The sequence below is a fragment of the Macrobrachium rosenbergii genome, chromosome 16, assembly GCF_040412425.1.
Source record: "Macrobrachium rosenbergii isolate ZJJX-2024 chromosome 16, ASM4041242v1, whole genome shotgun sequence".
In the NCBI taxonomy this organism is placed as follows: domain Eukaryota; kingdom Metazoa; phylum Arthropoda; class Malacostraca; order Decapoda; family Palaemonidae; genus Macrobrachium; species Macrobrachium rosenbergii.
Genome location: NC_089756.1, coordinates 13,893,671 through 13,919,262, shown reverse-complemented (window position 1 = coordinate 13,919,262; position 25,592 = coordinate 13,893,671). Strand labels below are relative to the sequence as shown.

Genomic DNA, 25,592 nt, shown 5'->3' with positions numbered 1-25,592 from the left:
GTAAAGAGAGAGGCAAAGAACACAGTGATAACGGCCAAATGCTTTTGTGTCGTGTTATCAATACGCAAGATGTTTACATTGCAGTATATCGTGTTTAAGCCATAAAAACAGTCGTAAAAATGGGAAATAATGGCCTCGCGATTGAAGCCAAGCAAAACATGAGTCAGCACAGTCTAAATGCTTACAACAGCTGATTCTATAGTCCCGCCTTCTCCGGAAGGTGTTTTCGTGGAAGTTCCAGGAATTTGGGGTTGGCCCAAGTGATATACTTCTTCAACCTCCAATCAATTATGTGTGGGAGGGTCTTTCCCACACCCTCCTAAGATCACCTCCTATCAAGTCCTCTAAGGAGAGATTTGAATCACACCCACTACAGTCCTTCCAATCAGCTACTTGAAGGGGAGGCCTTGCTGATTAATCCTTCCAATAAGGCTAGAAGGAGGTGGAGATTTACAGATAGCAAGTTTCCTGAGGGTTCAACGAGTGAGAGACCGACGAGGAGAAGAGAGTCAGAACTGTGTCCTTCAAGGGAGAGTACTTCTCCCAATCGCTTCCGTGTTCCCCAAATAGACTGATTCAAGAGTGATTCGTTTCTATCATTGTAACTTGTTAATTTTGTACTGATCTTTATAATATTAAGTACGAATTAAAGTGAAGAAATTACCGATCTCGTCTCTATACGCCTTTCTGAGAGATATCAATATTTAAAAGGAATAAATATACAAAGATAGCACATCATCCGCGAAGCGATCTGAAGGACACCTCGAAAGAAACCAAGGTAAGAAGAGAAAGACTAAAATCTATGCAAACATAAAACGAAGAACGTAAAAAAAAAGAATAAAATAAAAACATTACAATTGGTGGCAGCTAAAGTGGATCCAGAAGGCGAGACGAAACAAACGAACATTAATGAAATTATCAGTGCAATTATTTAAGTTACAGTGAAACGAAATTCTACAAAACGAACTTAGATTTTTTACGACGACGAACAAAATATATCAGAAGAAATAAAAATACTCCAGCGAATAGCAGCTTACAACAAGAACGTCGAGTGTGAATAAAACAGTTTATTGCGTCCCGAAGCCAAAAACATTTTGAACTGTTACCGTCAACAAATTGAGCAAGACGCCGACAGCGATAATAAGCCCAGTGTTAGCGACATTACATCGAGTGATTGAAGAAAAACAACGTACAAACTTTCAACAAGATTCCGAAAGCGGAAAACCACAGCGGAAAAACAACGCAGACGTAGTGATCCGACAGCGAAACATTCACCGCCGAATGAACAACATTTAGCGATATCACGATATCAACAACACAACACAGTAAGGAATTTACTATCCTCTCTCTCTTAATAAATAAGTGAAGATATATTTTTTTGGCATCTTGCTATAAGATTGAAAATTAAGAAAACTCTCTCTAGTGAATAAAATTCTTTTTGCATAAATACCAGCATTACTCTCTCTATGATAAATTAATTATTTAGTAAATAATTTAGATAGGGAATTAGCTATTTTTACTCGGTTGGTGATGATTATTTGAGAAGTTATATATGTAATTTTGTGTACTTATTATAATGAATTTTGATGATATGATGCCCAATTTCATATAAGAATTTATTTTGAGTATTGAAAAAGTTTTAATTGTGCACTTGAACTCAATAGAGAATTTAATTTTTGTGTGACAATTTGACAAATTGTTTTTAATCTTGGTACAATATAACGAAAATTTTTTTTTTTGATTGATGTACTCTGAGTGAAAAAATTTTTTGTGTGTGGACATGCAACGAGTATTTGATGAACTACTGAACACTGTTAGACATTCACATTACGATTTAAGACCGTCGACAATTAGACGAAGTCGAATTTCAAGACTAAATTCCCACTCCGCTGTAGTGCAAGGAAATACTAACAATAATAACACAAATAACCAGAACCAAAATAGTGTTAATCATTCTAATACTACTAACAATAATAATAATAGTAACAATACTAATAATACTAATAATACTCGCACATTACAATTTTTTAATATGAACCAGGCGGCCGTCATAACAACCGCCACACGCTTCTGTGGACAGGTGGATGATTCCAATCCTGACAAAAGCAGACTCGAAGCCTATACTGTAAATCATTGGCTAGCAGATGCAGATAGTCGTATAATTTCAGGGGAATAACAGATGAAAGAGCTAAGATAAATGAAGCCTTGTTGCTCGTCAGCTCAGAACATGGAGACGCACATAAAACTTTGAATTCCACAAGTTTTAGCAAACTTAATAACTATGTAGAATTTAAAGAAATTTGTTTATCACTCTGGGAACCAGTAAATCAGACTGACGGTTTATATAACCTAACTAGATTTCTTAACCCACAATATAAAACAATTGCTAATTTGTACGCAAGCGTGGAGAATGCAATAGAGAAAATAAGCGAAGATTTAGAGAAGACAGGTATTACTATAGGAGACAAGGATCAGTTTGGGGCTAGTGCCCAGAAATTAGTTGAGCTACGGCATGTATTAAATTACCTGTCATTTGGAACCATATATAATATTCTTGGAGAAGAGGAAAAGAAAGCTTTCAGAAAAATAAAACTTGATCCCAGAAAAACAAGCCTTCAAACATTGAAGACAATGAGAGAAGAAATCCAAAGGAAAGAGATAAATCTATCCAAGGAATTCGTGGGAACAACAGAAGCACAAAATGAAAGGAAAGTCAGAAATAATAATCCTAATTTTAAACTGAATAATAAATTCTATGATAATTCCAGACAAGCAGGAAATAGACCAAATACCTTCCAAGGGAAATATGCCCAAAATACTAAAGGAAAATGGAATCCAGATCAAAGGGGAAGAAACAATCTAACAAAGAGTGGACCACACAAACCTTATAGATATGGTCAAAACTCAAACACAAACACTTCAACCCAAGTGAACTATTCCGCTCAAGGGGCGAGACCCAAGACAGCCTGCGAAAACTGCGGGTATACAAATCATTTTACAAATGAGTGTAGAAAACCTAGAATCTGCACGGTTTGTAAGAAAATAGGACATTTAACAAAGAATTGCTGGTTTAAAACACAAGAAGGAAATAAAGAAATAGTTGAATTGAGTAGTAACCGCTCAGCATCAAATAAGTCTTCAAATCAATGACAATTTATCCCTACACAGAATACCACAAGAAAGTCCCTTCAAGAAGATAAATTAAGAGAAGAATTAACAAATAGGAGAAGTGAAGGTTCATCCGCACTATCCATATTGCAGAGTAAAGAAGTTGTATTTTCCATGGATGAAGAAGAAATAATCAGAAAGGATTTACCTATCATTAAAATTCCAATACAGAATAAATTATGTACTGTCCTTATGGATTCAGGTAGTACTGTAAGCATAATAGATAAACACACATTAACAAGTTACTTAGGCGTTAAAGAAACGCTAATTCAGGGTCAAAGCAAGATAATAAAAGGAGTAGCGGGTAAACAGATAAAAAGTTTAGGCAATGTGAACTTAGAAATAGACCTTTCGTCACATAAAACTGTTGAAAGTTTTATAGTTCTAGAAGACAGGTTCTTTCCCGCACAGGTGTTGTTCTCATATAAATTAATGAAGAAATGTGGAATTATACTGAATTGCCGAGAAGGAAGGGTTAACGTTACACAAGATAATAAAAAGAGCGTATGCTTTACGCTTGAAGAAGAAAAGTTTCACCCAAATCTGATCAATTTGTCTGAGACGACTTCAACAAGCGACAAAGACATACAGAAAATAACTTATCATCAAGAGAACAATCAAATTAAAATGAATGGTAACGGAAAGGAGGAATTTCCAAAATTACAGACTAGAAAGATAAGATGTGCACATCCAGAAATTATACCCTCCAACAAAAGAAGTGACCCAGAAATAAATAAAGGTGATCTCCAGTGTTCTGAATATGACAAGGAACAAGACATTTATGAGGATAATTATGCAGAGATAAATACAGAACATTATAGCAATGTAGTAATCAGCTATGATAATGAAGGGAAATTAGTAAATGAGGTACTGTTGTTAAAGAAAATAAATAAAGTAGATATAAATGATATAATAGCAGTAACTGAAGAAACTAGTATAGATGCAGAACATTGTTACTTTGCAGAAACAAAAGATGAGGAAGTATGTTGTGTAAGCACTGCTGATGATAATAAAGTACAGTTAATACTAAACAGACAGGTAATTTTGCATCCAAAGTGTTTAACAAAAATACATCTAAGGGGAAAAGAAGAGATAGGAGTTAAAGATGTTCTTTTACTAAATGAAGAGTTACCAGAATTTGTCAGAATGGATAATTCTTTAGTCCACATGAAGGGTGATACTTGTGAAGTTTATGTCCAGAACTACTCAGATAACAAACTAACACTTTATGCAGGCATTATCTTTTGTAAAGGAATACCTATTAACAATCCATTACTAACATTAGAAGAAGAAGCATTTTCTCTGTAACTGGTCAAACATCTGAATTAAGCAAAGAAGTGAATAAAACAGATTTTCCAGAAAACAAAGATAGATTAATTCAAGTATTAGAAAAATACAGAGATGTAATAGCAATAGAAGGAGATAAATTAGGTAGAACAAATGTCCTAAGGCATAAAATTGTATTAGATGATGGAACAAAACCATTCTTTATTCCTAATTACAGATTACCAATAAGCCAAAGACCCATAGTTGATAATTTGATAGAAGAAATGAAGAAAGATGGGGTAGTCATTCCTTCTAAATCTCCATATAATTCTCCATTACTACTTGTTCCAAAGAAAGATGGAAATTGGAGACTTGTGATAGACTATAGAAAGTTAAATTCCAACACCATCCCCGATAGAATGCCAATGCCAGTGATTCAAGATATGTTAGCTCAGTTAGGAGGTGCAAGGATATTTTCATCTTTAGATTTACTTAGTGGATACTGGCAAGTACCTTTAGACGAAGAGTCGAAACCATTCACAGCCTTCAGCACACACAAGGAACACTTGCAATTTGAAGTCATGCCATTTGGACTCACTTCGGCTCCTTTAACGTTTGTTAGATTAATGCTTCAAATATTAGGGGATATAGAAAATGTTGCAGTTTACTTAGATGATGTTATCATTTTTAGCAAAGATTTAGAAAGTCACCTCAAAACATTAGAAATAGTCTTGGAAAGATTAAGAAGAGCAGGATTAAAAATCAAATTAAAGAAATGTCAATTCTTAATGAAATCTTTGGAATACTTAGGACATGTAATTAGTGAAGATGGTCTGCGAATGCAAGCAGGCAAGATAAAAGCAATAGTTGAATATCCAGCTCCTACCAATTTGAAAGCATTGAGAAGATTCCTAGGAATGGTAGGCTACTATAGACCTTTCATTAAAGGCTTTGCTACAATAGCCAAACCATTAACAGAATTAACAAAGAAAGATGTCAAATATGAATGGAATAAAGAACAAGAGACAGCTTTCCAAACACTAAAGAGTAAAATGACCAGGAATCCCGTACTAGTCTACCCAGATTTCTCGAAGGACTTTTACTTAGCCTGTGATGCATCAAGTACCGGGCTAGGGGCTGTATTATTACAAAAGGACAAAACAAGAATGAGAGCAGTATATTATGCCAGTAGAGTTTTGAATGCTGCAGAGAAAAATTATAGCACAATAGAAAGAGAATGTTTAGCATTATACTGGGGTCTAAGGAAATTTAGACACATAATTTTAGGACATAAAGTCAATGTACTTACTGATCACAAACCAATTTGTGATTTGTTTAAGAAGAGAACTTTTACAAATAACATGAAGTTCAATAGATGGTTCATTAGTGTGTTAGAATTTGCACCAGAATTCAGATATATCCCAGGAAAATTTAATACACTAGCAGATGCACTATCCAGAGCCCAAGAAGAAACAGAGAAATGTATTACCACTAATACTTTTGTTTTAGCTGTCAAGTGGTAGATTTAGATTTGGAAAGAGTACAAATACAGCAAGGAATGGATACAGAAATCAGGCATATAATAGGACAACTAATGACAGATGAATCTTTAAAACCTGATTTTGTTTTAATCAATGGATTATTGTATAAAAGACCAACAGAGAAGAATGGTTATTCTCGACTATACATCCCGAAAACACTAATCAGAGAAGTTTTAGAACTAACACACTCATACAAGTTAGCAGGACATCCAGGAATCAAAAAGACAACTAGAATCCTAACCAGAAACTATTTTTGGCCCCATTGTAGTGAGGATGCTAAGAACTTTGTACAAAATTGTGTAGTTTGTAATCGACATAAAGGTAACGTAAATCCAAAAGCTCCTCTTGAAAAATACCCATCGGAGTTGAATCCATTTCAGGTCGTATCTATGGACTTTTTAGGTCCATTTCCAACAACTGTTAGGGGGAATAAACAAATATTAGTCTTTTTAGACTATCTAACAAGATATGTAGAGATTGTACCAGTAAGAAATAGAGATACAATTACAGTAGCAGAAGCTCTTAAATCTAGAATTATTACGAGACATTCATGTCCCCAAGTTCTTCTTTCTGATAACGCAGCAGAATTTACTAGTGAACTTTTAAGAAAATTATGTGAATTTTATGAGATAAATAAATGTCAAATCACAGCATATAAACCAAGTTCAAATGGAGCAGTAGAAAGAACGAATCGTAAGATAAAGGATATCCTGAAAACTTTAGTTAAACCTAATACAGAAGACTGGGATTTAGCTTTGGAAGACGTACAGTTTACTATAAACAATACTGTAAATGAGACAGTAGGAGAATCACCACACTACTTGTTATACGGATACGAGAAGAGACTACCAAATACGTTACTAGATGATGCAACACCACCCCGACATACTTATAACTACGATGACTATATTGCCTGGAAAACTAGACGTACATATGAAACGATCAAACAGACGAGGACTAGACTTAAGGAAGCTCAGAGTGTCCAAGCAAAGTACTATGACAAAAATACAGCTAAACCAAAAATTGTAGTAGGTGCTCAGGTATATGTTCAGAATCATGTTCCAGAAGGTCCTAATGTAAAAGTATCCGCAAAGTTCCAAGGTCCTTACAGGGTATTAGAAGTGTTGAAGTTAAATAAGCTAAAGATCATAAGTGAGAGTGATCTAAAGGAAAGAATTGTTCATACCAATCATGTAAAGGTAATAAAAACAGACTCTTGGTCCAATAAGAGAATAGTTGAATTATTGAAAGAAGTTGAACAGGAACCAATAAATAACAAATACAATTTAAGAAAAGATAAATTTATGTAAAGTGTTGAACTATTAGATATAAACAATGTGTAGGCATTAAAATACCTCATGTATACAGAATATCTGATAAGGCTTATTCTTACAGATACAAACATGCGGTTCTTCTTGGTTATCATAACACTGCTTTATGTGTCATCTGAGGTGGTGATCCGGAAGGGTGCACTACTAGAGAAAAAGGGATCTGTGAAATTAATAAAGGACTTAGGCATAGTGAGTATTGACATTACATCAGTGCTTATCAATGAAATGACATTGAAAGATGTCCAAAGGGAATTGAAATCATTAATTAGGAAAAGTGAAAATAACAGTGTTTTACCATTGTTGGAAAAACTAGATAATGACATAGGAAGTGTGTTAAATACAAGATCCAAACGATCCCTCTTACCTTTTATAGGAACAGCACTTAATCAATTATTTGGAGTCGCGACAGACTCTAATGTAGAAAAGAAAGTGCCCGTATAGACAAACTGGAGAAATGGGCAGCAACAAGAGGCATTGTGTTAAATAAGATTATAAGCTCTCAAAACTTAAACAGTAATGAATTGAAAAAATAAAGGAATTTATTAATCAAGTGAACACAAACATTACCAAAGAGATTAAGATAATAACAGATGAACAACATTTAAGTACATTTATGAACAATGTTAGGATTGTATTGCAAGACCATAAAGATCTATTAAATGCCATTTTGTTAGCCTATAAAGGAATATTAAGTCCAACATTAATAAACCCAAGAGAATTAGAGGGCATAATTAGTGATTTTTGGTAGAAGGACATTATACCCCTATGGTAAAGGATATAATGGTCTATTATAATTTGATAACCACCAAGGTAGTTAAGAATAAGATCCTTCTAATTTTACCTTTTAATCAAAAAAGAGGCAGATGTACTGATGTCCATACATCCTTTTCCCATGTTGATAAAGGAAAACGTAATTATCTCAAATGTCAACCACATCAATTTTGCATTAGAAGAACATGGACTAATGATGTCATTTATTACTGATGCTCAATTAAGAGATTGTATACTTTTGAAAGATAAAGAGTATATTTGCAACCTTGACAACCTGTATGAAACTACTAATGCCTATCCTTGTGTTCAAGAAATAATTGAAAACAAGAATCAAGAGACAGTACTGTGTACACAATTATCCAAACATGATTTTGTTTCCATTATAGTAGAACAGTCAGTTTTTGTGTTTTCACTAAGTTCAGTAACAGCAACTATTAATTGCCATAATGTAAGTACTGAAATTAATTTCAATAATGTCCATGCTTTTGATAAGACTTGCAAGTTAGTTATTCCTAATAAATTATATTATGAACCTCATGTCTTCACAGAAATCACAATCCATAAAAATAAGCCCTACATGAACTACTCTAGTGAAGTTAAAGAATTTAAACTGTCTCAGTTAGAGTTAAAACAAATAAATGAGTTGGCTTTAGTAGATGAATTTTTCTATTACAAAGAAAATGTTTCACCAATTCTGTCTCTGTTCAATTTGGTCATAATCATTATTGTAATAATAGTGTTTGCAATTTTGGTCAAACGTGTGGTAATTTCAAATATTGAGCAGATTATAACAGAAATAAAGAGGACCAATGAAGAGTAAAATGATCTTTTACACATAATTTGCTGCTGAATTCTTTATGTATTATTATTGGCATTGTGTGTTAAAACAATTAACCATTTTACAGTATAACAATTCATTATATGTATATATATGTATGTATATGTATCTCTTTTGATTCATGATATAATATATGTGAATTTTCTACCATATATTCTTAATTGATTTTTGCATTAGTGCATTGACACAGTTTGTGCAATTTAAATATTTTTTGAGAATTGACTTGATGGGAAATCATATAAATACTTTATTTTGTTTGTGATTTAGCAATCATCCATTGAAATATATTCTTTTTGTCACACTGAGGGCAGTGTGAGGTAGCGTGACCGAGTGATGTTGTGGTGTAGAATAGATAGGGAAATTAAATAGAAAAGAGAGAGAGAGAGAGAAGAGAGAGAAAAAGTTAAGAGAGAAGGAGAGAGAAATAAATAATAAAGAGAGAGGCAAAGAACACAGTGATAACGGCCAAATGCTTTTGTGTCGTGTTATCAATACGCAAGATGTTTACATTGCAGTATATCGTGTTTAAGCCATAAAAACAGTCGTAAAAATGGGAAATAATGGCCTCGCGATTGAAGCCAAGCAAAACATGAGTCAGCACAGTCTAAATGCTTACAACAGCTGATTCTATAGTCCCGCCTTCTCCGGAAGGTGTTTTCGTGGAAGTTCCAGGAATTTGGGGTTGGCCCAAGTGATATACTTCTTCAACCTCCAATCAATTATGTGTGGGAGGGTCTTTCCCACCCTCCTAAGATCACCTCCTATCAAGTCCTCTAAGGAGAGATTTGAATCACACCCACTACAGTCCTTCCAATCAGCTACTTGAAGGGAGGCCTTGCTGATTAATCCTTCCAATAAGGCTAGAAGGAGGTGGAGATTTACAGATAGCAAGTTTCCTGAGGGTTCAACGAGTGAGAGACCGACGAGGAGAAGAGAGTCAGAACTGTGTCCTTCAAGGAGAGTACTTCTCCCAATCGCTTCCGTGTTCCCCAAATAGACTGATTCAAGAGTGATTCGTTTCTATCATTGTAACTTGTTAATTTTGTACTGATCTTTATAATATTAAGTACGAATTAAAGTGAAGAAATTACCGATCTCGTCTCTATACGCCTTTCTGAGAGATATCAATATTTAAAAGGAATAAATATACAAAGATAGCACATCATCCATGAAGGATCTGAAGGACACCTCGAAAGAAACCAAGGTAAGAAGAGAAAGACTAAAATCTATGCAAACATAAAACGAAGAACGTAAAAAAAAAGAATAAAATAAAAACATTACACCTACATACTTTAAAAACACGGTCCTTGATATAGTGCAGTGAATTATGTATCCGATATTTTGTCGAATGTGTTGGGACACAACAACAGGTTTTGAAGGGCATAGGGTAGCAACCTCATACTAAGGCTGAGGGCAAGAGAGCCTTAGGGAAACAGAAAATGAAGAGGGAAAGTTGAAGAGCAAGCCAAGCATTTATGAGCTTGATTGATTAATTGAATATCCATTGACGGCTTTCGCTGCCGCACGCCAAATGCTGTCGCATGGAAATGAGAAATGAAATATATGTATATATTATATATATACAGTATGTATATATATATATATATATATATATATATATATATATATATATATATATATTTATATACACACACAAATATGTTATGTATGTGTGTGTGTGTGTGTGTATATATATAAATATATATATATATTATATATATATATATAATATATATATATATATATATATATATATATATATATACTGTATATATATATATATATATATATATATATATATATATATATATATATATATATACATATACACGCGTCTTTATTTCAGCACTTTTGCTTATAAGATCTCCTAAATACTTTCCAGAAAATAATAAACAATATTGCTATTAAATGCCTGATTTATGCTCCACGAACACTTCAAAATGCCTAGAGTATCTTAAATATCATTCCTAGACCAGAAATCGCCGCCACTAACGTCAGAATCAGCTACGGTGAACCGAAGGAATTGATGACATCAACCACATCAACCAGGTCTTGAAAATGACCCAGTAATCCACCAGCTGACAACCCACAACCTGTCAATCAATGACACCTGATCCCATCAACTCCGCCATTTGGTATGAAGTCACGTGGATATTAGAAGAACGATACCTTTGGTCATTATCTTTTATCTTTGCTGCTCGATTATCTGATATGGTGTCATGCTAACCTAGTCAACATCCTCCTTCCCCCCCTCCCCCTCACTTCCTCCCCGCCCCCTTCCCCTCCCCCTCCTTCCCGGCACACACCGCCACGAAGAAATCATCTTGTGGTTGAGTGTATTCGCGCGGTATTGGCACTGAGACGTTACACAAACGATACGCCATATCGATTGTGCGTCCACGTCATGTCATTTGTACTGAGACGTCACATCAGTGGCACTGCTGCGTTGCAGTGAATCAAGGTAATTGTTAGAACTAACTATATGCGGTAGTTATGATGACTAGTTATAAGTTAAGAGTTAGGTCTACCAAGTCCTGACTGCACTAACTACCTGCAGTAGTTACGATGACTAGTTGTAACTTAATTGACTTTTAGTTCCTGTCATGTGAGTTTATCTGTGAATCTCGTCTTTATCTAAGTAAATCAAGATACTCATTTAATTGCATGCATTCCATGCAGTCTTTGAATGAATGTTTAAATAAGCAATGGCCACAGAATTTAAATAACATTTGACAGTGGCAATGAACTCAGAGTAAGATGGTATGCATAAAGTGAAATGGCACATTTGAACAAATTTATAGAATAAATGGAAATATGAATTATATAGAAATCTCACCCAAAGAACTGTCATTTTTTGTGATGTGTTACGCGACAAGCACTATTCGATAATGTGACGAAGTGGCGTAAATTAGGAAACAAAGTAACATTTGTAATACGAAAGCTGTTCCTTCCAAAAGTAATAAAGGATTTTTTATATATGTTGACGGCATCCATACGTAAAAGTATTTCTTCTTTTCATTCGATGACCTTTGATGCTGTGACTCCAGATAACTTACTATTAAATCAATCAGTTAACCCTCTTTTCATCAATTGATAAAAAACCGTTTTTCTCTGCTTTATTTGTTGTTAAACTTTATGCATTGAAGATATTAATACAACAATGATAATTTTAACCAGCACGAAATACAACTAAAACAACAACAATAATAATAATAATAATAATAATAATAATAATAATAATAATAATAATAATAATAATAATAACATACGTACTGAGACACTAATACGATAATAATCATTTTAAACAGAATGAAATACAACAACAACAACAACAACTACAATAAATAATAATAATAATAATAATAATAATAATAATAATAATAATAATAATAATAATATTAATGTCAATAAAAAAAATCCCCTTGGTCGAGTCGTACTTGGAGCAAGGCATTTCAAAAGCAGATTTTACATCGGCATAATTGGAGCGTCTACCCGCGCGGTATTGAAAGGAATGAAAGGGCGTGGCCTTTATTGATGCTTACCCTTGCAAAACCTTTAATGATGATAAGATGTGATCTCAAGTTGAGGGGGAGGAACGCCGACCTCCTTTCAATGCGCGTATATTTACGTACGCACTTACAAGACCTACTCTGTAGAACTTAACGTGGGTGGTTATATACGCTCATGAATACTTGCTGTGTATGTCTTCTGTATATTTATATAGTTATGAATGTATTGATATGCCGTGTTTAAATGTAGGCCTACATTGTATAGGCTCTTGTATATATAAGTATAAATGTGTATAGCATCGCTCTAAACTGTCAGTGTTTATATAAGCGTAAGTTATATAGCAAGGTGAGCATTTTGTAGTTGTAAGTACAAAAATGCATTCATACACTGCATATCCTTTACACGTTTTCAAGGATCGTAATGCGTATCCTTTGCATGTTTGTCAAGGATCTTAATTCATATCCTTTGGACGTTATCAAGGATCGTAATGCAATTCCTTTGCATGTCTGTCAAGAATTGTAGTGCATATCCTTTCCACGTTTATCAAGGATTGTAATACATATCCTTTGCACATTTGTCAAGGATCGTAATGTATATCCTTTAAACGTTGTCAAGGACCGTAATGCATAGCCTTTGCGCGTGTATCAAGGTCGTAATGCATAGCCTTTACGCGTTTTTCAAGGATCGTAATGCATATCTTTGCACGTTTTCAAGGATCGTAATGCATATCCTTTGCACGTTTGTCAAGGATCGTACACATTTATATCCGTGCAGTCAACTACAGTGCCTGTATTTTGTAAACACTTGCATACAGACCGACATTTTGCAAATATGTTGCATTGTCTTACATTCAGTAAGTCTTGCACTTCATACATTGTTCCTTTGCAAAACATACTGTTCGCTACACTATAAATTAAAGACCTTCGTAAATGCTCAACATTCCCCGCGCTGTATGAATTATGCGGATTTCCATACGAGCATTAATCCTTGCGCTGTGAATATTGCACATCAACATACTCACATTCCGACCTGCAATGCATAAATTGTGCGTCTCTACTACGTGTATACATTCTTACATTACTCTGGATGACTTTATTATTAATCCCTCACTTGACAGGTAACATATTGTGAATGCCTCTGGCCTAAGGATCCCAAAAATTATCTATTTATTCAGTTATTTGAATAAATGATCACATATTGCTTGAAACATGATCTGTAAATACCGATTATTTACGAGTAAATCGATCAGTGAAATTTTGTCAGAAACTTCAACACTTGCAATTAATCCAAGTAAAACTTTTTGAAAAATTGTAACTTAATTGAGAAATATATAAAAAAAACAATATAAGTAAAAATAAATCCTTCGGGCCAGCCCTGTGAGAGCTGATAACCAGCTCAGTGTATTGTAAAGCTATCTAAATAATAACAATAACGGCTGATAAATATATTTCCTAAGGAATAAAACGTGGTTTCTGAATATGTATACATATTCGGATATAGGAAGTAGAGAGAGAGAGAGAGAGAGAGAGAGAGAGAGAGAGAGAGAGAGAGAGAGAGAGAGCAATTACAATTGCTGTAAAATAAACGTTGCAACAAACTCCTGGCGACGTCTGTGCAGTGTTCACTTAACTCTTAAACGCTTTCACTCCTTCCCGTGGTAATCTTTAGCTTCACCCGTGTTTCAAAGCTGCTTTGTATGCCAAATAACTTTAATTAATGTTTAAGAATTCAGAAGAAAAAAAAAGGTGTAGGTGAAATACAATATATATGAAAAATAAATTTTTTGCTATTGACATATTTCAAGTATATGAAACCCTGAGATAAACTTATTCAGTTGTTGAAAACAACGACTGAAAAAGGGTGTAATTTAAGTAAAATAGAAGTCAGATCATTCAGTACACTCGTTATCGCACTACAGGGAAGCTCCGTTTGAAAGGACCGAAGATAAAAAAAAAAAAAAGTATCAAAGGGTATAGCAAGTGAAAGGTGTCACAGGCGCCCCATAGAGTTAACAGACTTCTATCAACAATTCCAAAAGTGGCCAGACGCTGTTCGGGACTTGACACGTACAACAAGTATAAGATTAAAAATACTCATAGTAGCATAGGCCTTGAATTGGAGAAACAAATCCACAGTTATGTATATGTACATATATTTAAAGATAAAACTGTACAGAAAGCTTTCGGGAAACTGTTTGGTTCCCCTTTTCAGTCTGAGATTGAAATTGAAAGAGATTGAAAAGGGGAATCGAACAGTTTCCCGAAAGCTTTCTGTACAGATTTATCTTTAAATATATACATAACTGTGGATTTGTTTCTCCAATTATAACATTCTCTTTCAGAAAACCTATGCCTTGCACTGAGTAGAAGTAAAAAGAATACTCATTTTCGAAAACTGAATTGTGAGCCAGAGCTAATATATTGATCGAATATGCAAAATAAATATAAATAAATATCTGGATTCGTTAGATCCGAGCATGACATGCTCTGATATTTTTTTTTTTTTAACACTGTGCGCTGACTCTGTTCCTTTGAGCTTTTGTAATCTCCCGGGTAAGTGGGAGGTCTTTTATTGTTTGGATTTAACCTTTTTCTGCGTTTCGCTGTGAATAAGAGCAAATCTTCCATTGTTTTCGCGTGAATGTAAACAAGGCTTTCTCTGTATAGGCCAACTTCCTACGTTTCTTGAATGTAAAGATCGATGGGCGGTACAACTGAATGTTTTTACGTACCAAGGGGTACAAATAAAGAGGGGAATATTTGGGATATGGGTTAAGTCATTATGGACTGGAACCCTGAAGGAGTTTTGGAACACAGAACACAGGAAAGATTTATATATACAGAAGACTTGGGTAGCAGTTTATTCTTACAGTGTGAAGGCTAAAAAGAACATTTTTTTAAATAATGAAAACTTTATTAACACCAAAGGGACTTTTAATCTGGTTTATTATTATTATTATTATTATTATTATTATTATTATTATTATTATTTCGAGCTTGATGGCGCGCGCTACACTGCGCTGGAACCTGGTGCTGCCCGTCATGCCTTCCCTACCCTCCCGATCCCCTACCTACCCCGCCCCCACTCGGGGCGAACAAACAGGTTTTTAGGAGGAGGACGGATGTGTCATGTCTCTCCTACCCTCCCGATCCCCTACCTACCCCGCCCCCACCCGGGGCGGACAAACAAGATCCACTGGGATTTTTATTATTATTATTATTATTATTATTATTATTATTATTATTATTATTATTATTATTATTATTATTCATAATACGTGCACAGTTTCGTGGGACCGACCAAAAAGGCCATTAACTAACTGGGGCATCCTCCATTTATATTATAAAAAAAAAAAAAAGTCTGGTAATGGAAAGTATAGCCAAAAATTTTTATTTGACTTTCGGAACATTGATTCACAAATTTTACCACAGGAAAAACTATAAGTTCCTACATATCAGTTTTCATCATGGACTACTTATTATGTCGTGATAGAACCTAGGACTAGTCTCTCTCTCTCTCTCTCTCTCTCTCTCTCTCTCTCTCTCTCTCTCTCTCTCTCTCTCTCTCTCTCCAGTAGCCACAGAATACGTAAGAGATTCTCAGCTTAGATTAGTATTCTGATATTCGAACTTACATCATGTCTATTCATAGCAATTCCTTGGCTATATATAAGCGCTAGCTCTAATATAAATATACAAGAAAGTGTAAGTAAATATTGCATGCCAAATTTCACCCTAACACTCCTGTTTCGCGCAGTTCACTAATTTGTTGAATTCTCGGCGTTGAACTGTGACCAGATATTTACTCCTCTTTTCCTGTGATGGAGAGAGAGAGAGAGAGAGAGAGTGGGGGGGAGGGGATGGTGGGTTTAGCACATGGGGAAAAGCAAAGCAAAGCCTTAATATTACAATACTGAGAGAGAGAGAGAGAGAGAGAGAGAGAGAGAGAGAGAGAGAGAGAGAGAGAGAGAGAGAGAGAGAGAGAGGATATTTAGCACATGGGGAAAGCAAAGAAAAAACTTTAATATTACAGTATTGAGAGAGAGGGGATTTAACACATGGGGAAAAAGCATAGAAAAACCTGTAATATTACAATATTGAGAGAGAGAGAGAGAGAGAGAGAGAGAGAGAGAGAGAGAGAGAGAGAGAGAGAGAGAGAGAGAGGATTTAGCACATGGGGAAAAGCAAAGAAAAAACTTTAATATTACAATATTGAGAGAGAGAGAGAGAGAGAGAGAGAGAGAGAGAGAGAGAGAGAGAGAGAGAGAACAGTTGGATTACGAAAGGCGTGGCAGCATCAAGTTATATTTACTACTGCAATAAACTGGAAGGAATGGTTATTCTTAGTACTGAGAGCCAAAAAGGAAAACATTTATTCCTTGCTGCTCAGGGAAAATAGGAAACGAGGTTTTCCTTGTACTCCTCCTTTACGAGAGAAGGTTATCCCTTAATGTTCTGCTCGCCTAGACAAACTGTCTCTTCTGAGGAGTTAGCACAAATAAGAAATGATTATTGCCCAACAAATTGTTCCAAAAAAAGACTTTTTTTTTTTTCCTACAAAGGGAATACCTGGAAACTTGCCTTATAAAACTGTTCTTTAACGGCGAAATTGGGGGGCGATCTTTCCATAATTTTTTATTCAAAAGCGGCTAGGAAAAACAAATAAAAAAAACACAAGAGGGAGGCCTGGCGTAAGGATCCTGTGTAGGGAAGAGGAGTACAATTCTCTCAGTCTTGTAGAGGTGTAAAATTCTCTGAGTCTTGTAGAGGTGTAAAATTCTCTCAGTCTCGTAGAGGTGTAAAATTCTCTCAATCTTGTAGACGTGTAAAATTCTCTCAGTCTTGTAGAGGTGTATAATTCTCTCAGTCTTGTAGAGGTGTATAATTCTCTCAGTCTTGTAGATGTGTATATTTCTCTCAGTTTTGTAGAGGTGTATAATTCTCTCAGTCTTATCTCAAGCAGCATTCATAATATAGCAATGAAGAGCACAAATTCTCCTTTATTCCTCTTTCATTATAAGTGGGGAGAGACACCTGCCATAATTAATGCAACCGAGAGGGGAGAAAATGAATAAACAAAAGAGGGACGAAAATAGAATTCAAATAAGTATCCGCCGTATTTCATTAAAATTTATGCTTAATATTTCCTTAATAATATTTTCGGTGAATGACGACGTGCATTCATCACAGTAACGTTTTTCAAAGGGGGGAAGATTGCCCGATTTAAATGAGCCCTGCAGTCACCGAGATGGTGTGTTTGTGTGTGTACGTGTGTATGTCGGGGAGGGGTGGGGTGGGAGCGAGGGACCGCGTTATCGTTTTGCTATCTCGGAACGGCACTAACTGCCAAATTAAGTTCGGTGCCGCTTTCACGGGGCATTATGCTCTAACCATTTAACATAAATTGTGGTTACTTATGCCGTCGGTGCCCAAACTATTTATGGCTTCGTTTGCAGTCCTCGTCTCCCTTCAGAACCGGGTATTCTAGAATTCTGTGCACACACACACACACACACACACACACACACACACACATATATATATATATATATATATATATATATATATATATATATATATATATGTATATATGTGTATGTATGTATATATATTTATATGTATATACAATTATATATGTGTATATAGGTTCCCTAGGTCCAGTGGTTCCAACCTCACCTCATCAGTAAGCGTTCCAAGTTCGATCCCGGGTGGAGGGAAGCGAATTGGGCCGGCTTCCTGAATTTGTCTGAAGGATCTGTTAAGCTAGGCAGTGACTTACGTCCTTAGTACATTTGTACAAACGCTGCCCTTTTATACAAGTGAAACCTTGCTGTTGCTTCAGCAGTGTCAAAAGATTTCATCTTTCAATGTAATGTTTATATCTAGTCACAGTCAACTTTACTGCCGAAATGCAAAGCAGTTATTAGAAATATCACTTAAATAACGCGACACGTGTAATTTTCTTTAAATGAGTCAAATATCAAGATTTCTGAAAGAATTTGACAATAAAGTATTGGAAATTTTTAACAGACATCATACGATTTGCATTCACTCCCAAGAACGCGTATGACCAGTTAGACGAACGACCAAAAGTATTGTATAAAAACATAAATCTCGAAGGACAGTCTATGATGTAGGACGCGCTGCTGAATAATGAAATTAGAATGGATTGCGCTCTTTTATAGATGTCAGTGGAGTCTTCTCATTCTCTCGCACAGTTGCTCTGTTTTATTTAGCTTTGGGAGAATATATTCGATTAAACAAGCGGTCAAGGAATAACGTAATTTTACTGCTCCCGAATAACATCTTACTTACAAATTCAAGTAAGATTTTTATATATTCATTTTGTTAGATTACATAATAGTTATTTATATCTTCACTTTGTGAAATTACAAATTAGATATTCGTACATTAACTTTGTGAACTTAGGGGTTAAATTCCCGTAGTATTTTCGTCCTCACTGCCAACTGCTTTACTGGCTGCTCTTATGACCAAGAGCCCGTGCTAGCATAAGCCCAGCTTAATCATAAGCAGTAACAGCCAGTTGTTATTTATGACTGTATCTTTTTCTCCTCTTTTTATGAATATGTTTCTTGCAGGAGTACCAGTTCCAGGATATGGAATTCCGAGAGTATGACATCGAGGTCTTTTGACTGGGAATGGAATGTTGGAAGGGCCACAGTTTTTCGCAAAGAGCTTCTTTCCTCCCCGTTACGACGTCTCTCATTCTTTGAGGATGATTGAATCTTCCTGCGCGGAAATAAGGCCATGCCGTGGCGAGTTTTACAACTATAAGAGCGAATTTCCTCTGTTCTTTTTTCGTTTGAGATTACGACTCGTTGGCTTAAATAAATGTTTATGTGTGCATATATATATATATATATATATATATATATATATATATATATATATATATATATATATATATATATATGTGTGTGTGTGTGTGTGTGTGTGTGTGTGTTTGTGTGTCTGTATATATGTATGTATATATATGTATATATATATATATATATATATATATATATATATATAATCATAATGTATATATATATACATAGAAATATATATACGTATATATATGTATATATATATATATATATATATATATATATATATATAGTTTTTATCTATGTCCAAAGATGAACACGTTACTAAAATATGGGTTTATTGTGTTTTACCTGTATTGTTTCTTATTCCGCTTTCTTGCTTTCATAATAGTTCATAACAGATGCATTTATATGAAGTCAGTCAAACACTAAACAAACTCGATACAGAATGATTTATTTGTATTTTGAGAACGTCTAAAGAAGAGTAAAAGAGACAGCAACTTTTATTTCGTATGCTATTTTCAAATCATCTACTGGGAACGGAAATCCTGGAAATAAGTGTAAAATGTATTTCCAGAACTCACAACGCAGGTAAACGAAAATGACGCACACCGAATTTTGCAGCGTCAAAATAAAACCCAGAGAGATTAATTGCCAGGTTTTTGCATTTTATTAAATCATTCGTCCTCAGTTTTCGTACCGAAACTATTTTAACGCTGTTATTTCATCGTAAGTAACGTGTTCCCCTTTCACCGGGAACTCTGTTACGTAGGCTTCGGAAATAACCTACAAGATTGTTTTGACGAGTGTTTCCGCCTCTCGTGGTGCAGGTGGAGAGAAAGTATAATTATTTGGGTATACATACGGCCATTAAGCGGAACAAAACCACCGAGTTGAAAGGGCCTCCCCCCGCCATCCCTATCATCCTCTCAAACCCCCCCCCTTCCCATCCTCCCCTCCGTTCCCACTCCTCTTCTCCCCTTCAAATGACTTCCAACGGATGGATTATAATTGAAACCAGATGCTGAAGTAACAGACTCCCTCAGGAATGCAGGGCAGCGTTGCTAACGCTCACGTTCGGCGGCTGTAATGGAAGAGGGACTTGAAAAGCAAAAATAACACAAATAGGTGGAAGAATCTCCCTGTTATACGAGGGGAAGCTGTCGCTTTCATGCTGGTGTTGTGATGTTTTCTTGTTGAAAGTTAGAAATAAAATAAAAATTATATAATGAATTACTGCGCTTTCTTAACTGGGTTATAACGAAAAGGTCTAGTCCTAAAAATAGCTTGATAAGAGTGTGCTGTACATCAGAATTTTAGGTTTATGTAAATGAAGAGTTTGTGTCTCCGTGTCAATATTTCAAGTTTATAAAAATGCTAAAAATGAGAACTATTACTGGGAAATAAAATATATAAGGAAGTCCCTGTAGTATGAAAACATTTTTTCTTGGATGTTACTCATTTCTACACTATGAATATTATTCACAACTTGATTGAAAATATATTTTACCCGTCGGAACCCAAACTAATTTGAAATGCCGTCGCACTATTCAAAAGAAACCCCGAGATATTCAAAACCTTAACAAGAAACCCTGAGAGGAAAAAAATGAGAAGAAAAGACGAATTCAACCCGGGCATCTCATTTACAGTTCACATGGAAGTTTTTAATCAAGGTTTTTCCCCAAGACTTATGAGAACACGGACCGAGGTAAAACACGTGAAAAAAAATGGGAATAGAAAAAGCGCAAATTGAAAGAGGAAACGAAAAAAAGAGAGGGAGAGGGAGCTAGGAAAGGGTCTCAAGGAGCGACAAATTTCAGGAGAAAAGTTAGGACTTCGTGAGGAAGGGCGATATATAATGTGAAGTGTGGCTTTAATCGTAGAAGTGGATGCTTGGATCAAATATTTACTTTTGTGAAAAGGATTTATAACTTTTAAAAATGAAGTTTTTTTGGCGTGTTTTGTGAATCTGAGACAATTGTATTGCGTCAGTGATAGAGATGTGCTGAGAAAACTGTCAAGAATGTTTATCAGTGATGTTACACTACTGAGCGTTAAAGAAGCCCTCCATGCTATAAGCAAGTTTCGTAGAACTGTCATATAAGCTTTAGACTAGCTTATCTACTTTAAAAATTTTTATAAATCATTATCTCGGAATATTTCATATCTCAAGTCCTTAAGTTTGTTCAGGGGTAACGTGATAAGGCGAGTTAAAATAAAAATTGTAAAGTACAAACGCAAGTTTATGACATAGGAAAAAGTTGGGTGGAAAACGGGATTGTTGATAACCACACCTGACACATTGTTGACGGGTAACAAGGAAGGAAAATGATGGCGCTTGCATTAAGAGAAAGTTGATAATAAAATTCATAAAGGTAGACTTTCGAAAAAGAATAGAAGCTCGAAGAGTGAAATTTTAGATGGTGGTTGTATAGTAGTATAAATTCGTTGATTAATAATGAATGAACGAGTACCGAGTTTATATACTCACTCTGCAAACATTAGGCAGCAGGTGCATAGCAGAAACTATGTTGAAAATAGGAAGTTACACACGAACATTGAAGGTGACTGAATGATGGAGCTGTTGAGCTATTAGGTTAAATTCTCAAGAGAGGAAAATATCTTGAAAGTATTGCAGTGCAGTCTATTAAGGCCACCTGTGGAAAAAGAAGCTTTGTAACGATGTAATATAACAAAAATTAATAATTTTGCTGATGAAATGCAAATCCTTATTGGAAGTTCGAAAGAAGAGAAAGAGGAAGATTGAAAAAGACCTCATCTCAAGAGGAAGACTGACAGTATGCCAAATGTCTGATAAAAGGCCCGCATAAATATTGATGTGGAAGGCCATTGTGGAATCTCTGTGACTTTTTTTGTGGGGGGGGGGGTTATTATCCCTGGAGTTGAGAACAGTAAGAGCAGTGGAGCGTGGTTTCATTCGTGATTCAGAAGTTAGAGGATGAATAAGGCGATGATACCAGATGATTTCGATATGCACTACCATACTGTTCATTTACGTACACACACGTGTATGTGTGTATGTATATGTGTATGTATGTATGTGTTTGTATATATGTGTACATACATGCGTGCGTATGTATGTGTTAAGTAGGATTTTGTATGTATGTATATATGTATCTAACATACACAAGTGCATTGATATACAGAAGATAAACAGAGAGAGAGAGAGAGAGAGAGAGAGAGAGAGAGAGAGAGAGAGAGAGAGAGAGAGATAGGGGAAGGAAGCTTGATGATGGAATTTGCCATAAATTTTCCATACCGAGGATGGCAAGGGTTACAAGGAATATCAATTAGGATTCGACTCCTAGAACCATCACAAATAAAAAAAAAAAGAAAAAAAAAGAATGGCATGAATGATAAAAATAAAATGGAAAAGAGGAAGGATGGTAACTGTCAACCCCGCACTGCGGATGATGCCAAAAAAAAAAAAGTATCGAAAGTTTTTCATGAAGGTGTGGGCTAACTAGAAGAAGTGATATCACACATACAGTATACACACACACACACATATATATATATATATATATATATATATATATATATATATATATATATATATATATATATATATATATATATATGTATACATATATATATATATGTATGTATATATATATATATATGTATGTATATATATATATGTATATATATATATATATATATATATATATATATATATATATATATATATATATATATATACATACTATGTGTGTGTATGTGCGTGTACGTTAATTAAAGTGTGACAATACCAACAAAATCAAGTGGAAGAGAAGAAATATTTTCAGAAGAAAACATCCACTTGTTATTCACAAAACTCTGCTAACTTTAAAAAATAACTCCAGTCCTCTCTCTCTCTCTCTCTCTCTCTCTCTCTCTCTCTCTCTCTCTCTCTCTCTCAAGACTGGTGACAATCGAACAGTTTTCATGTACATATGTTCACTCTAAGCAATGAAATGTCCAGAGGAAAAAAAGGGATCTGATTTCCTTGGCGGTCGAAATAAAGCTGATCAGCTTATTTATTGCTTTTACAACAAGAGGGATCATCAGGATTTAGCCACCGATATAGCGTATGATATTCACCATCACTCCCAAAAGGTAAAAGTGAGAAAATAGAAATAAAGAAATAATTCAAAATATCTTTCTTGTTGAATGAGAAAATTATTGAGTTAAAAAGGAGAACTGCTGGAAAATCCTGGTATTTCAAAGAGAGGTAAATTTGAAGTCAGTATAATTTTATATCTTGTTGGTGATATATGTCTGCATAAGCATTCAGTTCTTTGACTTACCTTAACATTTCGTCCGATAATACAAAAGTACACATTTGCAATGAAAGAAGATAGACACGTATCGGAATATTTTACCTGGAAAATGTTAAATACTTTTAGAGGCCCATGAAAGCAGTGATATGGGACTGAAAGATTTAAATAGCCCTGATAGTTGGCCGTTACTAAGTAGAACCCTTCGCAAAGTCTCGACAGTAAAGGATAGGGAAACAGAACATGTCTTAGAAAAAGCTTGAAAACTAATAACACGACCCAGTAACTGTAACAACTAAATAGAAAGCAGAGACGGCATTACGAGGCAATCTAAAATCATTGCAGACCTGGTGAGCAAAATTATTGCCCCCAATGCACTGAGCAGTTAGCAGGCAAATTCATTCGTTATGAAAGAAGGAAGTTGAGGCAAAGAGACCAGATCGTAGTGGTAAAGGAGAAAGACTGTTTCGACCAAATGGTGACTGCAGAGTTGCATACAATCTGACCAAAGCTCCGGGAAGAGAGATAAATTTTGCAGTCAGTATAACTGTATTATTATTATTATTATTATTATTATTATTATTATTATTATTATTATTATTATTATTCAGAAGTTGAACCCTGTTCATATGGAACAAAGGGCCATTGACTTGCACTTCAAGCTTCCAAAGAATATGGTGGTCATTTGGAAGAAGTTACAGATGATAATAGGAAATACAGATAGAAGGAATCCGTTATTAAAAAAAGATAAATTAATTAATAAAAAAGAAAAATTATTTGAAAGAAATTACAGAAGGAAATATGAAATACAGAAAGAAGAGATCGTTTATTAGTAAAATGATCAATTAATTAATATATTGGGTAAAGATTATTGAAGTACAAGGTGAGTCATGCTAGAGAAATTTATTTCTATAAACATCTACTGGCTCTGACTTACCCTAACATTCCTTCCAATAAACCAAAAATACATATTTGCATTTGAAACGGTTATGGCTCAATTACTAATTGAAAATGGGATTTCAAGTTTATTTAAACCCAATATAAGTCCTGTATACTGCACACTGAGGGTCAGGAACCTCGACACTGAAAGAGAATGACGTCAGAGAGCTGATATCATTTAGCCTAATGTGATATCGAATGTTACTAGACAACAAGTAAAAAATGTGCCGAAGTTTCTTCGGCGCAATCGAGTTTTCTATACAGCTTTTATTGCTGCATGAGACTTTCAGCCACGGCCCGGGGTGGCCTGTGTTGTTGGCACTTATAGCTGTGCTAGACGCACGATCATGGCTAAGTTTAACCTTAAATAAAGTAAAAGCTAATGGGGCTAGAGGGCTGCAATCTAGTATGTTTGATGATTGGAGGATGGATGATCAGAATACCAATTTGCAGCCCTCTGGCCTCAGTAGTTTTTAAGATCTGTGGGCAGACAGAAAAAGTGCGGACGGACAGACAAATAGCCATCTCAATAGTTTTCTTTTACAGAAAACTAAAAATGTTAGATAATAGATTGGGTTACAAAAGTAACGGTGATTTCAAGAGAAAAGGGCGAGAACATATACTTTGTGTACGTTGGGTAGAAACAGACAGATAAAGAGGGATCCATGTTTTAGGAACAAAAATTAATTTTTCGTGGATTTTTGGGTAATAGAAAAAGAGGTTCAAACGAAATTAATTGAAGAGATCGGTCTTGAATAAATTAGTAGTGTTGGAGAATTTACCGAAGCCTAATGAACTTACCATTTAACAAAAATAACAAATCAGAGTGCAAAAATATTAATTTATGTGACACTCAAAAGCATTATCAAAAACCACTAGCTGCGTTTCGAACTTACGTAGATACAATGGCTATCGTGATCATATGAATATCTGTTCTTATTTAGATTTCTTTTCCATTTCTTTTTAACTTAAAATAATCTCTGATAAGAGGAAAATAAAGATTGAAGTGGTTAAAAAAGAAGGTAGAGGAAATGCAGTGAGAATATTAAAAAAAAAATACAGTTACTGGGCACTAGTGGCAGCAGCCCAAGCGCTCCCAAACTTGAGTTTCCTGTAAAC

The 25,592-nt window shown here is 34.9% G+C and overlaps 2 protein-coding genes and 1 long non-coding RNA gene across 7 annotated transcripts in view; 2 read left to right on the top strand and 1 right to left on the bottom strand.

Moving 5' to 3' along the window:
* LOC136847102 (AH receptor-interacting protein-like) overlaps positions 1–25,592 on the top strand; it is a 756,409-nt gene that overhangs the window by 482,462 nt on the left and 248,355 nt on the right. The gene's annotated exons all lie outside the window — the stretch shown is intronic.
* Shal (Potassium voltage-gated channel protein Shal) overlaps positions 1–25,592 on the bottom strand; it is a 387,602-nt gene that overhangs the window by 354,307 nt on the left and 7,703 nt on the right. The gene's annotated exons all lie outside the window — the stretch shown is intronic.
* LOC136847100 (uncharacterized) lies at positions 307–9,299 on the top strand. The gene is made up of 2 exons (XR_010855611.1): positions 307–1,325; positions 7,371–9,299. It is a non-coding gene; the product is annotated as an uncharacterized lncRNA (long non-coding RNA).